Raw genomic sequence first — 16,438 nt, forward strand, 5'->3', positions numbered from 1 at the left:
ATATCAAAATTTTTCTCATAACTTTATTTAATGTATATATTCAAATTTCATGTATTGTACAGATTATAAAATTTAAATCAACATCCCACTGAGTGAGCAATAAAGCTGAAAGTCTTCATGGGGGACTGCGGCTGCTCACACAGTGGTCTGCTGTCCACACAGTACGGTTGTTGCTCGTAAGTAACTTATCGGAATAATCTGAAGCAGCTAGTATTGCGTAATCAAGCTTATAGAATCAGAATGGTCTAACTACAGTAATTCCTGATGGACACAGGAGGCAAATATCAGTGAAGTAATTTCAGCATTTGAGCACTGTTGAAGAAACAGGATGTTGAAGAAACAGGATGCACTGTGCAGGATGTTGTCCAGTAACATCGGACCAAACGATCCAAAATATGCAAGACCGATTGTGGTATCTTCCAAGAGGATCTGTCTGAACTGTCACAGGAATCATAAGATTTCAGAAATTCATCGCATTATGCTATGAAAAATCAGAATTTTATGCGTACCTTGCCTCTTTGGTCTAAGACTGAAACAATTTTCCCAAGACAAAACAGTGGCAAACTGTCGATTGTTTTCAACACTTCTCCAGAAAAATCCAAGTAATCGCAGCTACGATTGGCAAGAGGGTTTCATCTATCAGGCTAATCTTAAAATTCCCGTACTTGAGCAAATGAAAAGATCATTGCCATACATCTATTACATCATTCTCAGATGGCAGATGATGCAGTAGGGAGTTCAGAAAGGAGCGATATCCACACATTATTAAGACAGCAAAGCCCCAAATCCAGCTTAGTCTTTTCTGACAACCCTATCATTTCAAAGGGATTTTTCTCCGCTATTGCTGATCTTGTACCTCCTGTTTTTTTTTCCTTGTGGGTATCTTAGAAGAAACGATTTTTCGAAAGAGCCCCGAACTATCGATTTTTTATAAAGAAATACTAAAGAAATAATTTACGAAACGACAGAGGACAGACTGATATGGACGTTTCAAAATATAGCGCATTGGGTTCAAGGTTAACTGTGAGCATATGTTTCTGTCATTACATTTCTTGTAAAATGAAGTAAACGTGTTTCAGAATTTCGTTGTATTTACTTACATTAGCGGTAAAGTCATCAAAGAAATTCCAGGTCCAGTAGCGATTTATAAGAAGCAAAAATGACAACTAACTTTTTTTGCACGAATACCTATATCAAAAAGGAGACTAATCGACAAAATTAAAAAATATATATATACAGCTTTAGTTAACATCAAGAAAGAAAACACTCTGTGACAAAGGAAAAAAAATTAAAAACTTACAATTAATAAATCCATTATACTCATCAATGAACTCTTTAAACGAGTATGCTGTTTAAACGAGTAATTAATTATGAAAATGTTTTCGTGCATAAGAATCGCTTCAAATACATAGTACTTCTTTACGACACAATTACTTTGCTCTTTCCTTGATATATAATAGATTTTCATCGCTCGAAAGCAATTCAGAATGTTTCTTAGTGTAAACAGTTATGCAGCTGTATTCCAAAGTATATTATCATGGAAAATAAGACCAAATTAAATTCGATTCCGTATGGATTTAGTATTACTTTTGTGCATTATTCATGAGTTTAGACATCTGTTTTCTTTACAAAAATGTCTCTCTCAGTACAGTAACAAAATCGTGAAAGCAACTGCCAATTTTTATTTCAGTTCAGCAGATTTACATAAACTAACAAAAAGTATAAACGGATATAGTTGGAAGAATATTATTTTTAAAGTAATTCTAATGGAGGAATACGATGGCAAAATATGCTGTTTGATCTGTTGTAGAAATCTCGCGCGATTGGGAGAAAATCACGCGAGAGAAAAATATTACTTATTGCCCTCAAATCAGAGTGGCGTACCATATTTCGTGTTTAAAATATAAGTTCAAGGATTGCGTAAATGATTTACATGGCAAAATTTCAAAAAGAAAATAATATATTTTTGGTACATATACGCGTTTAAACATTGTTGGTGCATGTCGGTTCATAATAAATTGAACGCCCATAGAACCAATGATAGCTTATTTTACCAAAAGAAAACCTTGAGAATTCTGGAACTTTCCACAAAAATTCTTGTACAGCTCTTCTCAGAATCACAGAGCACAACCAACAGTTACACTTCAAACTACTAAAAACTTTACAACTACTCAGACACTGTTGCTGTCCTGGGTCTTATATAGTTTTTTCTCTGGTTGTCGAGAATTCGCCACTACCTTCCACATCTCGAAATTACTAGAAGGCATATGAGGGCCGGATACGGTAATTAAAGTTATTCAGTTGCAATACCCACTACAGTTATGCAGGGATCGTACGAAAATGTCCCCAAATGATCGCCAAATTTGGTGACTTTGTGCGATTTCGCGCCAGAAATGACAACAAAATTTAGTTGCCAAAACCATTGCGAGATTGACGATATGTGATCAATTTGATGACATCGCTGTTTACTCAATGTTAAACAGACTTGCCCCTGTATTCATGTTTTCATGCACTTTTTGAGATACGTACAACAAGATATATCTTTTTATCAGAAATAACATTGCAATGGAGAAATTGAAAAAAATTACATAAAATATTTGAAGCAAAAGCGGAAGAATTCAATACATTAGTATCCTTGAAGCAAATCCTATCAGATTTATGCTTTTTATGTAAGGCCAAGGCTTTAATTTTATGAATTAAAATGTAAATTAAAATATATCCTACAACCCATACTTTACAATGATCGTGACTATTTTTCTGAACTGTAAAGATTTATCTGTAAAATTGTAGGAGAGATTTATTTTTAAAATCAGTATTGCATAGTTGATAATATATCTAAATCTTGATATAAGATTATAAGGTATTTCTCCCGCCTTCTTGGCGTGCCTTCGTGGTGTGGTGGTCTGCACGCTGGGCGCGTCTTCCAGAGATCTGTGGTTCGATTCCCGGCGAAAGCGTTGTATACTTTTCATCTTTCCTGCTTCCAAAATACCTAATGTCTCTACAAGATGGCAAAATGTCTGAAAATATTTTACGTATCAAATGTCACTTAGTATTAATTACAAAAAAATTAGTAATAAATCTATAATTACTTCGTGGAGAAAATTTCATTATATTATGTATTAAGCTCATGCATGAGAAAATTATTGACATAATCACTTGGAATGTATCTCGCACTGACTAATAACCAAATTCTTACTTGCTAAGCCCCTCCGCACATGAAATTACGGATTTTTTATAAATACAAGAAACAGTAAACAATATTCATTTCTCTGTGTATATTATATACGTTTTAGAAAAAAACGTTTTTTCAGTTACTTGATGCTTAACAAGCTTGTTAAGCATCAATATGTTCGATTTCAAACTAAAATGGTTTGATTAAAATTCATTATGATTGATACTATTCATATCAAGAGGTCATATTCAAAGAAAACACTTTGACATTACGTAATATGAAGGCTTAAGACAGTTACACCTCCGAATGCGCACGCTTATTGGTACGGTAAAATCTCTAAAAGGAATCCTCATGGATTAAGGGTAATAAAAATTATTTATTAACAATAGACAGAAAATACAAAAAGGACTTAAGAGACATACTTTCCTATAATTTTTCCACATAATCACCAAATCTATTTACGGGCCAACTTGTTTAACCCGACTTTGTATAAATCACGTTCCTGCCCATTGAACCATTTTCAATCAATCTTCAGACAGAGATGTTTTCACGTCACTGTCTGAAGAGAATTGCATTCCAGATAAATATTACTTCAATTTCGGGAAAAGAAAATAGTCATTGGGTGCTGAATCTGGTCTATATGGGGGGGGATGAATGCTGACTCCCCACTTTATCTTTTGTAGCAACTCTTGAGTTTATCAAGCAGTATGGTGCGGGGCACTGCCGTGCAGGAGTATGACCACCACTTAAAATGCCAGGGCGCTTGTGTCAGATGGCCTCGCGTAACCTACTTTAAGTGGCAAAATAATGATCGGCAGTAACCGTATGGCCATGCTCCGAATACTTGATCAGGACAACGAATCACGGCTAGCGTCTCCAAGTGAGACTACTTTTCTAAAGGTTTCAAGCATTTCAAACAGTCTTACGCATCTCCAGATTTACTCTACCTACCCGCACAACTGCTACTAGACAACTAGTGCCATCTGCTGATGTGAGGATAAAGTATTCGCTTCACAATAATTACTTTTCAAATAATGACGCTTGTAACATTATTTTTTTTTTGGATCCACGTATCTCTCTTTTTCTCGATAATCCGCACTGTTATTCGACTCAATGTCTACTAGTGACCAAGTGCATAAGATAGCTGAGCATTGGTAGTTCCACTTGGGTTCGAATTTCAGCAAATGGACAGACTGCATGTGCATTTTTTCGCTTCATCCATACATAATGTGAATAATGCAAGAATTCTAATTCCCTTAGAAAGTTCTTCACGAAAACATTAGTACTGTTAGGCAAGTCATGGTGAAGAAACATTCTTTTCTGTATTCATTCAAATAAATTTTGGTTCGACCTATTCCTTGATTTTTTGCAAGAATAACAATATAACAAGAATCAACAATATAACTTCTGCATTAATAGTATAACTTTTCCTATAACAAGAATAACACTTTTTTTTCCTATAACAAGAATTCTTCTTGTATAACAAGAACGTATATGACTCATAGCTTGCTCGTTTGGCCTGCGTAAGGTATGTTGATTTAAATGCAAGCTTCTCTCTCTTTGTTACTCTTATTGTAATCTTCTGCATCTTGAGTCCTTTATTCATGTTTGAGCGTTATGGTGGGTTATATTTTGCTGTAATAGACTTCTTCTGTAAGCCGACGTATGACTGTAGTGTTGCTGAATTATGCACAATTTGAGACAGATCACTCAAGGAGAAAAATCTAGGGGCTATATGAGTGGTGTGGTGCATTCGAATATTTCAAAGAACATTTTGACTAATATTCCTGCAAACACCATAAATGGTTTTAAACCTATCCACAGTTTAGCGAAGTCTCTGGAAAATCCTTCGCAGTTTCTGGAACCTCTACAATGCCAATTATTTTCATACTATCATCAAAGCGAATGAGATCTTAATTATTTAAACATAAAATTGTCCATTGAATGGTGATGGTCGTTATAGAATCATATATAATGTCTTAATACCACAAAATTAGCAGAAAATAGACATAATAAAGATGCTGATTACCCTTTTACCATCATTGACAAAAGTATATTGCTGTAGAAAAAATAAAAAAGTCATCACCATCAAACTAAACATCATCAACTACGTGAAAACTAAAAGAAAAACAAATGTAAGGATGTAGAACAAAATAAAAGGTATCGGAATGTAATTCACCGGCATTGGTTAGATTTAGAAATGTTACATTCTTAACTGAAGGTTTCCTAGGAATCCCTATGTAAGCAATTCTTGGTTTTTATGTCGGAAACGTGGAAGAAAACCAGCAAAAAGACAGAAAAATGCATCACTTTCTCCAAATCACGTGGACACTATTACCATTTCTTTGGGCTACCTTCTGACTTTTCCTCTTTCTGTGTTTTATCTGTCCGAAAGAACAAGAGTCTCAGGGATTTTTGAGAGTCCGGTCACGTGTTTTATATCCCCCCTTTTACTGAAACCTTTTCTAGTTTTTATTTGTTAGCTACTTACAGATATCTTTCTGATAGGCGCGATCTATATCTTAATGTGACACGGAATGGTAGCACGTGAGAAGCTCCAGAATCGGAAATGACGTCACGTACGCAGCGATTGGAGGGAAAGACTTATTGAATTCTTTAATCCACTAGATACGGCCGAGTGAAAGGATTTAGGACAATATGCGCGGCGTTTTTAAAACAAAGAAGACAACTAGCCACAAATGATGTTTTTGAAAAGATAGGGACGCATTTTTTAAACCAGGGTTTTTCATCAGAATAAGCATAGCTGAAAATGTGGCTAAGCTAGAGACGTTCCAAATTATAAAATTAACGAATACTGGCAAATAGGTGAACAAATACATAACAGGACTACGTCGAAATACAGTTCGTAGTTTGCTTTAAAGTTTTATTTCCAATGCGCCAAGAGGCTTTGGAAACTTTCTCTTAGGCAATACAATACAGAGTATTATAAACATACAGATAGAAATCAGCAGCAGAAGGAGAATTTAGGTAACTATATGTTTAAACGCAGAGGACAGAGCTTTAAAATACTACGAAGAAATTCTCATGTGTTCTCGAGCTTCTCAAGAACTTTTGAATTTGTAACTTTCTGTTAGAGTAGGATAACGAAAGAGATTATCATTATCCATAATGCTTGAATTGCAAAGTAGAGACTCGAGTGATCAAGAATTTCCGTCTTGTTCAAACGGGTAGTCATGTCCATCTGCGAATCAGAACGCAAATACTGCACTGCCTTTAGAGCAGTCTGGTGAAACGTCAAGACCCTTGCACCAGACTTTGTTTTTAATCATGGACCTTATAAGAAATAGACTAACCCAAACGGGTTTTCTCCCTAGTCTGAAGCGTTGCCGGCTATCACCTTCATCACGTCCTGGAGGAGTAGGGACGACTTGCAGAAATTTAACATTGGTTGCCTATTGCAGCGTATATAATTGTCCAGAAAAAGCTGGTTCTAGCGCCTCATTTCACAAATTAGAATTTCTACATATTTTTATTTTTGAAATTTAGATTGCTTTTTAAAAATTTAGCATATTTATCAAGCATAATTAACGTTCCAAATAATTATAAAGCTATTGCATGCTTTCAGGGCTGGATATTTTTTTAGCTTTTCCTATGCTGTAAGGAAATTTGTAACTACATTTTTAGAAAATAATATTTTCAATCTGAACTAATAGAAAATTTCAAACAAGCAATTTTCTCTTGCAATTTTTACGCTTTTTTTTTGTGTAAATAAGTTAAAAATACTAAAATATTTAAAAACGAATTTTCGAAAGTTTTGTTTAAAATTCTAAATTGTGCTTTTCAAAATTATAGATGAGTATTATAGCATAATTTCTATAAAGGAATTTTATTTCAATTATATTTCATAATACATCATAGTGATAAACACTTTTGACTCCTTAAAAGTTTTTATGCATTTAATTCTAATATTAAAGTTGTATTTAACCGTAATAATAATTTTGCTGGTATTTTATAGTTATTAATTTTTTAAATTTATTTTTAGTTCTTCTGTATTATATGTAAAGAAATTAAATAATGAAGAATCTGCATGAATACATGTCTGTTTCTCGCACTGTGACAAAAGCGACAATATCTAGAGCCATCAAATTTTGAATAATGTAATCCTCCACGCGAACATGGGCATCTGGATGGCCGAATTTCGAATTTTTTTTTTTTTAAATCTATTTCATATTTTGTAAAACTTAAACAGATTTTTGATTAACAAACTCAACGAGTTCAGAGAGAGCACTGTACGAAAAATAACAGTTCCTCCTCATTGCCAGAGAATGAAATGGTATCGATTGTAGAACAATTACCCTCTGAGAATCAGATAAATATTGAGTAAGATCAGGATTAACAAGAGAAAAGTTTGAAGTACACACAATTTTATTTATTGCAACAGCTAAGAGTAATTTTTGCAGGAAGTTGTTTAAACACCAGACGAAGCTTAGACAAGACGAGGTCTTAATTTATCATGTATGCATCTAATAAGAACTGCTTCTCTCTTCAAACAGAAGAAAGAATATGAGTAACGTAAGCGTCCGATTGCTTAACTAGAGAACTAAATGCACTATGATGAAGAGTCGTTAAGGTAGAATCTTCTGACTTCCATGTTTAAGTAGTAATTTTTTCTAGCTATTTGCTGGCATTTCTTTAATTTACTAGGTAGAAGCAACCTGACAACACAAAGTAAAAAATAATAGAGAGAGTCCACATATTTAATACTATTTATTAAAATATTTTACTTTCCAACAACATTACAAGAGACCACGGTTTTAGGAATTATTAATTTTGCCCATTTATAGAATGAGAAACCTCCAAATATCATTATAGCGGTAGTTTCAAACTGACGACTCCAAAGTAGTTTTATGCGGACAGCGAAAACATTTCCCATAAATTAACTATGAATATTAAAACAAGAATTTGAGGAAATGTTTTGGAGCCCAAACTTGCATTATTTCCATCGCCATTAAAAATAAACATAACAACCCCTCAGATAATTTACAAATGGATCTAATTAATTTACAATATAAAATAAATTGTATTCAAACACGTAGATTCGTTTAACTTATTTTCGTACATGTCAGAGGATAAATATCTCCAGTTACGAACTTTTACATTAGGAATAATCGCTTTGTTTGGAAGTACATTTATATGTGAAGAATATTTTTTTCAGCAGTTGAAAACCTAGAAGTCTCAAAAGTGAACCAGACTGACTGATGAGCATCATCAGTTTATTATGTGACATAATTACTAATAAGTTTGTCAAACGGAACGAATTTTATCAAAATATAAACGACATGTGGAGTTGTAGCTGAAAGTTTTAGTAAGAAGCTTATAATTATTTACTTATAATTATGTGTATTTTTTCTATAAGCATTAGAGAAAAATTAAATAAGTAAAAAATAGAAATTCAGTTATCGTTATTTATTTTAAAGTTCTGTCCTACTTGAAAAGCTTTCGTAATTTTAGTATAAATAACTTATATTGGTTTATTCAACATGTTAAAATTATTTTTAATAAATTTTTGTCTAAAAATTTAATATTTAGCTACAGTACGTTTGAGCTGTAAAATGTAATCATCAGAAATTTCTTGAGGATAAAAACATTTACATTACAAAGAAAGCATAAGTATAAACTGGAATTATTTCTTTTGTGTCATTATTATTGCTGTTCATGTGTGTTTTAAAAATATTTAGTAAACAAAATTTTGAATTTAGCTAAACATTTTTATTTTATTAAGAAACAAAATATAATTCAGCCAGTCAGCCATTTTCAGATAATGATTACGATCCAAATGCAACCTGCCGTTGAGACCACTGACGTATGGTATTTGTATTTGTACATTTGCTTCAAAAACAACCATAATTTTGTCACAAAAATATAATCTGTTTAGGACGTATCATATTTAAGCTAGGTAATTAAAAATAGTTAAGCTTCTTCTTTCGCGATATATTGGTGATTAAATTTTACTGCAAGCTTTCCCCTCCTATATTTTTTTGTTCTCTTCTGAGAAGGTAAAATATATGGGGTTTCCTTATTATCCACTCATCTAGTTAAAATAAAGTAAAACAGAAAGGAATGATGTTATTATTATTATTTACATAAATAGAGAGAGACTAAAGTACTCTTTTATAAACTTTTCAAGCTTAATTAAAAAGTTCGATATCGTTATGATATAAGAAAATTCTTAGGATGCAAGAAAGAATTTTACGTCAAATAATGAAATATCAGATGCAACTGACAACATAGTGCGCTACTAAGGCTGTTCGCACACTTGTTAGAAGATTTTGCTTCGCTATAAAAAATTGTCCACTTGGGAAAAGTTTTTATTTGTTTATTATTTTTATTTGTTTATATTTTGGAATTATAAATTTTCGTCTGATATTTGACAATTTTGTTTTTATGCAAAATCGCTCTTCTAAAGATGGACGGACGCCTATGTTTGTGCTTTTTCCGAAGAAAGTTATACATATTTAGTTATTAAAAAAAGCTGTGGAAGCCATGAAATTTCGGCATTTTAAGCTGCGATAGCTAAAATTCTCAATAAGAAAGGAAACAAGCATCCAGTTTTGGCTTCAAAGAGAAAAATTGTTCAAAATACGTATCCAAAGAAAGAACGGAATGTTTCGAATTTTGCGAAGGTAAGAATTTTAATGTTAACAGAAAATTTTCAAAGGAAAACAAGTCAAAGGAAAAAGTTCCAGAATCATAAAAATGCTCAGTGTCAACTGTAAACAACGTAATTAATGCTGATTTCAATCTTAAAAGTTCAGACAAACGTAATGAGCATCGTCTTTCTTTACGTCATATCGCGAAAGCAGAATGCACTGCAGCATGACAATGCTCGGCCGCATGTAGCGCAAGCTGTGACTGATTTGTTCAAGCGATGGAGCTGGGAAGTGCTTTACCATCCACCATACTCCTGAGATTCTTGCGGCAGTAGACCAGTCCATTCAAACTATCAACAAAACAGGCGCTGCTACAGGTATTCTGCGACTTCCACATCGTTGAACGGGTTTTACACAATGCTGGCGACTATATTGAAGGACTGTAGAACATGGTGACATGAATCACTTTTGTATTCCTTGTAAATAAATAGTTGCCACTATTAAAGTTTCAACCTTCGTATATGTGCAAAGTAGATGTAGATATAATAAATAATGTAATTCTGGCCTAACTTTCTCAGTATATGAAGAAGCAAGGAAAAAATCGACCGAGTAACACATCTCTAGTTACCAATTTCGTGGTGCGTCGTCGCTAGTATATTGTAGATATAGGTAAGGTTTATGATGATAGCCACAAATTTGAATGTTTTCAGGTATTACAAACAAAAAGCAAAATTTTTGAATTTGTTGAGAAATGGTAATAAATGAAGATATAGCAAAGTATTTCATTGTGATGACAATGTCCTAATAACTAACAGATGGCAAAATCTGTAGTATGGTTCTAAATCCTGAAAATATCGCTACTGAGAAGTTCCTGCTATCAGATCTTCGCAAGTCCTTTCGACCAACTTAAAACGAATGCTTATCCTATCCATTGCGAATTGTGTCAAATTATATGCTCTTCCCAAAATTCATGAAAGTGATATTCCTTTCCGCCCTATTGTATCAAATTTAGGCACTGCCTCAACACAATAAATGAATCTTGCGTATACTTAAATGATCGCAATAAAAATAGTTCCATTTATTATCATTAAAGAGGAGAAAAATATCTTAGAATATTGCTGAAAGAGCCCAAAGAAAGTTTTCAAAGGGATTTATGATTGTTGTTAGTTTTTGAAATAACGACACATAAAAATTAAAGAGAGTGCAGGAAACTTTTAAGATTAACTCCAGGTATTATCAGGAACATATTTTATACATCATTTTCAAATATGAAATACCTTCTCTTTATCTACAGTGTCATCAATCAACAGAACTGCATCAAGACAAAACAAGCAGCCGCACGTCAAAATCCACTGTTAATTTCCTGGAAAAAAAGTAATATAAAAACAAATTAAAGTCAATTTCTATCTAGGTTAATAAAGAAAAAATTTAAAAATAAAGTTTTTTTTAAATTTAAAATTAAAAAATTTTGAATATATGAAAAAACTTTAGTAACATCAAGTGTCATCCACTACAAGTTTAAAAAAATGTATTTGAACTTGAGAGGATGAATGAAAAGTATTTCATTAACGATTGAAAATTAATTAATTAATAACTAGTTAAATAAAAATATAAGTCAGTTCCTACTTAGGTAAAAAAAGGACAATTTAAAAAATACAAATACAAATTTTAAAAATACAAAAAAATTAAAATTTTAAATTGTGAAAAAACTGCATTAACATCAAGTGTCACCCACTACAAGTTTAAAAAAATGTATTTGAACTTAATCGGATGAATAAAAAGTATTTTATTAACGATTAAAAATTTGAACAAGATATAGGGAGATTGTAAACTAATAAATTTCTAATTTAAAAATAGAACAAGAAGCGTATATCAAGGCCATACCCTACACTCATATCCCTACTAAATCTTTTGATGTATCATCCACGCATTTCTGCGCGTTTCGTTTTTATAAAGCGGACTGTCTAGACGTCGACCTATAACACTTCTTGGACTTAGGAAAGCTGTTCAAGAGCAATGGGATAAGATACCTCTTGCGCTACTAAAAAAAGCTTTATTGTCTTGGAAATTACGGTGCAGAAAGATAGTGAAGAATGAGCATTATGAAATGGAGCATTTAAAATACAAAATGATTAGATAAAACATTTCTGTAAATACACCGAAAATCGTCTAAAATTTGTGCGAACAGCCTTAGTATTTGTTATGCTTAGATTGCAGATAATTCTCTAAGAGGTTCCTTAAGCAGTGGATGATATTAATCTAACTTTAGTTAATTTGAAAAAAGTAAAAGGAATTTTTAAATCATTGAACACATCTTAAAATTCCACCAGAAGCTTATGCAAATAGTAACAGAACATTCTACTTTTAGCGAAATTCTGACAAATGTTTAGCTATATAATTCACAGGTTTAAAATATTCATGATTTTTCAAAATAAAAATTTATATTATTTATTTCACTTCAGAATAAAGATAATTTTAAATTTAACTCAAGCGAAAAAACGTATTCTAAGAAAGCATCAGATTTCTTATTTGTCCCCAGGTTTCGACATTGAGATTAAAAATCAAATTATTCAAATTTTCTGTTTAAGACCTTGACGAGTAATTCACGAATAAAATTCTAATTGGTTCAGGATAAAAGCAGAGCATACATAAAACAATAGTGCACTGAAATTTTCTGCTAGGACAACATAAACTTTCACAAAAATTTGAAATTATTTGTTGTAGATCGAAGCGAAACTCCCAGAAGTGTGAATTCAAACAGCCATAGAGTACTGTGCCTTTATGTTAATCAAATTAATAATTATATTTCTTAATTATGACGGAGAGCAAAATATGCAAGATGTCACTAGTTCCAAAAAGAGCGAAAATACATAATATAATTTCAAGTAATTCGTAAATTAGTTCCGAAAACTAGTTTTTATCTTAACATTAGTTAATAGGATTAATCTATTTGTAAAATTCAAATTTTTGTTTCTTATATTAAACAATAGATTGTTAATTCAACATCGAATCTACATTATGGAAAGTTTTCATTAATTATCTCTTTTGTGAAATAGTTGTAATATCCTTACAAATACATTATATTTTTATGAAAAAAAAATTATCTGAAAGAGAAATATTACTTAAGCTTCTTTTTAATAATGTAACTGTTTTGGTTCTCCCTAAATAATGAAACTAATCAAATTTATAAGAAATTCCTTTCATGAATCTTACTTCATTATATTTTTAACTTTAAAGCAAGGAAAACTGTAGTTATGTTAATGTTTAATTTCAGCATTATTAACTCAAGGTATTTAACATCTATAAATTAATATTTGTCAATAACATTCTTAATTAATCACTCTTTAAGTCAAAATTACTTCATGAGAAACATCAAAATAAGCGCATTTAAACGAAACTGTTAAAACAATTAGATAATGTTAGAAAAAATGATTAAGATAATGATTTACAATATTACACGTGAACTGCCGTAACTTGTCACATTTAACGTGAAAGTTATTTTATACGTATGTACACATTTTCTAGCGATAACAACTTGGTATTGAAAGGAAACTTAATGATGGATTTCTGTTGAATATTATTAAAGAGCATTCCTAGTTATAACAAATATTTACCGTAATATTCTGTCATTTATGTGATGAATAACTAGTAACAACAATAGAACGCTTGAGGTTTCTAGATTTGGAAAGAAATGGGAAATGATTTAAAACTAGCGAACAGTGATTAATATTACATTTTCAGTTGCCCGTTTCTTCGCGTAATATTTCCTCTCAACTAAACTCTAAAATCAAATTTCATTTTATTTTTAATATTTAAACTCTGTTTTCACTCGAAGCCAGCACACGTGACGATGGTCACGTCCCTTTACCCCACCTGTACTCTCCTTCCGGACCCAGCCCTAGCATTCAATTTAAGTGCGAAGAACATGATATTTAATAAATAAAGGTAATACCCGAAATATTATAAAAAATGCCTCTTTGGGGGCAATATAAAATCTGAATGCTTTCTAATTTTTTAGTCCAAAGGTGCTTTGTCCCTGAGGGACTATTGTTTTCGTTTTGCGATTTTACGTCGAATCACTCTGAATGTCCATTTCACTTTTCAAACTGTTGCCACCAAATATTATCGCCCTGTATTATATTTGAAGAAATTAAATAATGAATAATCTGCATAAATGTATGTATGTTTCTCGCATTGCGATAAAACAACGGTACCTAGAGCCATCCAGTTTTGAATGACGTAATCCTACTGCGAATATAAGCATCTGGAAACCGAAATGTGAAATTTGGAATTTGCCTTATTATTGCTTTAATATTTTGTAAAATTTTAACGAATTTTTGATTAAAAACTCCATTAGCATTAACTTCGCATGCATCTTCAAGCACGGATATATTATGAAGATTTCTTTTTCCTTTTTTTTTTTTTTTTTTTTTTTTTGATATTGCTCTTGAACTGAGTTAAGTGCGAATAACATGATATTTAATATATAAAGGTAACACACATAACGTCAAAAATACGCACACTAGGGTTGAATTTAAAATCTGAAACATTTCAGATTTGATTTATTCATTTATTTTTTTCAAATTTATTCTTGATCACTGAGAGTTAATGCTTTTTAACAGTTTTTCGTTACTTCAATGCTTTACTGCATTTATATTTGACAAGCATATTTCCTAACAATAAAATCAATATATAGATGCTTGTTCTTAGTCTTTATGCATTATCTATAAATTTAATTACAAACCAAGAGATGCTACATTAAAAAAAAAAAAAAAAAAAAAAAAAAAAAACCCACCTTTTTCTTTACAATTAAAGCCTTGGCTTTCATTAAATAATGAAGAATCTGCATAAATGTATGTAATGTTTCTCGCACTATGATCAAACAACGGTAGAGCCATCAAAATTCAATTATCGTAATCTTCCATAGAATATGGGCATATGGAAGCCCTTATTTGAATTTAAAATTTGTTTTATTATCAATTTCATATTTTGTAACATTTCAACGAATTTTTGATTAACGAACTCAAGGATTTCAAAGCGAGTAACGGCAACGTTATATATATATATATATATAAAATTTCCTCCAGCGCGGGAGACTATGTATCGGAAATTCTTAAGATATATTCAACTTAAAATTATTTTGCGATATTGCTCTTGAACTGAATTTTATGGTTTAAGTGCGAAGAACATGATATTTAATAAATAAGGGTAACACACAAAATGTAAAAAAAAAACGCCCTTTTGGAATTTAAAATCTTCTGAAACCTTTCAGATTTTCTTTTTTTCTTTTTTTTAATAATATATTCTCTAAATTAATGATTGGGATATTTTCTTTAGAAATGTAGAAAAGGATCGAGGTTCCAGGTTCCGCTATATGCCGAGAGTAACATGCAATTTGCATGTTTTTATCCGGTTGTCGTAGATGCCACTGGAGGTGCTTGATTTAAATTGAATGATGCGGCTGGGTCCCGGAGGAGTGTACAGGTGGGATGAAATGACGTGACCATTGTCACGTGCGCTGACTTCAAGTGAAAACAGAGTTTAAATATTAAAAAAAAAATGAAATTTGATTTTAGAGTTTAGTTGAGAGGAAATATTACGCGAATAAACGGGCAACTGAAAATGTAACATTAATCACAGCATGCATCGCTAGTTTTAACTCATTTCCCATTTATTTCCAAATCTGGAAATCTCAAGCGTTCTATTGTTGTTACTAGTTAAACTACATGAAATCCAATTCAACAGGAATATCAATATTTAAAAACAATAGTAATATTAAAAAACAGCATATCTTTAGAATTTCCGACAGTAAGTTTCGCGCGCTGAAGAAAAAAATGATTTTCTTCTGTAAAGTGTTGTCAATGCTCGCTTTAAAATCGTTGAGTTTGTTAATCAAAAATTCGTTTAAGTTTTACATTTTTTTAATATTAATAAAAGAAATTCGAAATGCAAAATTCTTTATTTTCAAGTACCCATGTTCGGTTGAAGAAACACGCTATTCAAAATTATATGGCTCTAGGTACCGTTGTTTCTTCACAGTGCGATAAACATTCATGCAGATTATTCATTAATTTCATTAAATATAATACATGGCGATAATATTTGGTGGCAACATTTTGAAAAGTGATTCAGACTTTTAGAGTGATTCAACGCAAAATGCCGTTTCCAGACAAATAGCCATTCTGGACTAATGTTTCTTTGGGAATAATAATAATTATTTTTAATTTACTTACCTTTCAGTGCATTATTTCAATACGATTAAAAAGGAATCTGGTTAGAGACACTTTGAATACCTTAAATTTTCTGAAAATAAATCAGAAGTTCTTATAAAAGAAGACACATTTCTAAATTAAACTTCTTTTATCTGAATTATTGTTTCCTTAGGTTTAACTAGTAAGACTATGAAACAGTGTTATGATGAATACAATTTCGAAAAAATCCTTGCAGTGTATTTTAGAACATCTTTGAAGTCTTGTACCAAAGATACTGAAAACAATCCTCGTTCGTTTGTTTCAATGAACATTTTTGACTCCCAAGCCTTTCCCAGATAAATTAAATTTGTATTTTTCGATGCCATTTAGGAATTTGGTGAAGCCGTTTCAATACAAATATGGTTAAAAGGCCATATATATATATATATATATATATATAT

General features: G+C 31.6%; 1 protein-coding gene across 4 annotated transcripts in view; it reads right to left on the bottom strand.

Annotated features, from left to right (window-relative positions):
• The window catches only part of LOC118188795 (thrombospondin type-1 domain-containing protein 7B-like), a 1,066,734-nt gene that overhangs the window by 850,089 nt on the left and 200,207 nt on the right, over nt 1–16,438 (bottom strand). For all 4 annotated transcript variants that reach the window (XM_085823427.1, XM_085823425.1, XM_085823426.1 and 1 more), the window contains one exon: nt 11,064–11,149. The gene's annotated coding sequence lies outside the window, so the exon portion shown is untranslated. The remainder of the gene's footprint in view (nt 1–11,063; nt 11,150–16,438) is intronic.

The sequence above is a fragment of the Stegodyphus dumicola genome, chromosome 9 (genome assembly GCF_044657685.1).
Source record: "Stegodyphus dumicola isolate Sdum_Otavi_A_Nest chromosome 9, ASM4465768v1".
Classification (NCBI taxonomy): domain Eukaryota; kingdom Metazoa; phylum Arthropoda; class Arachnida; order Araneae; family Eresidae; genus Stegodyphus; species Stegodyphus dumicola.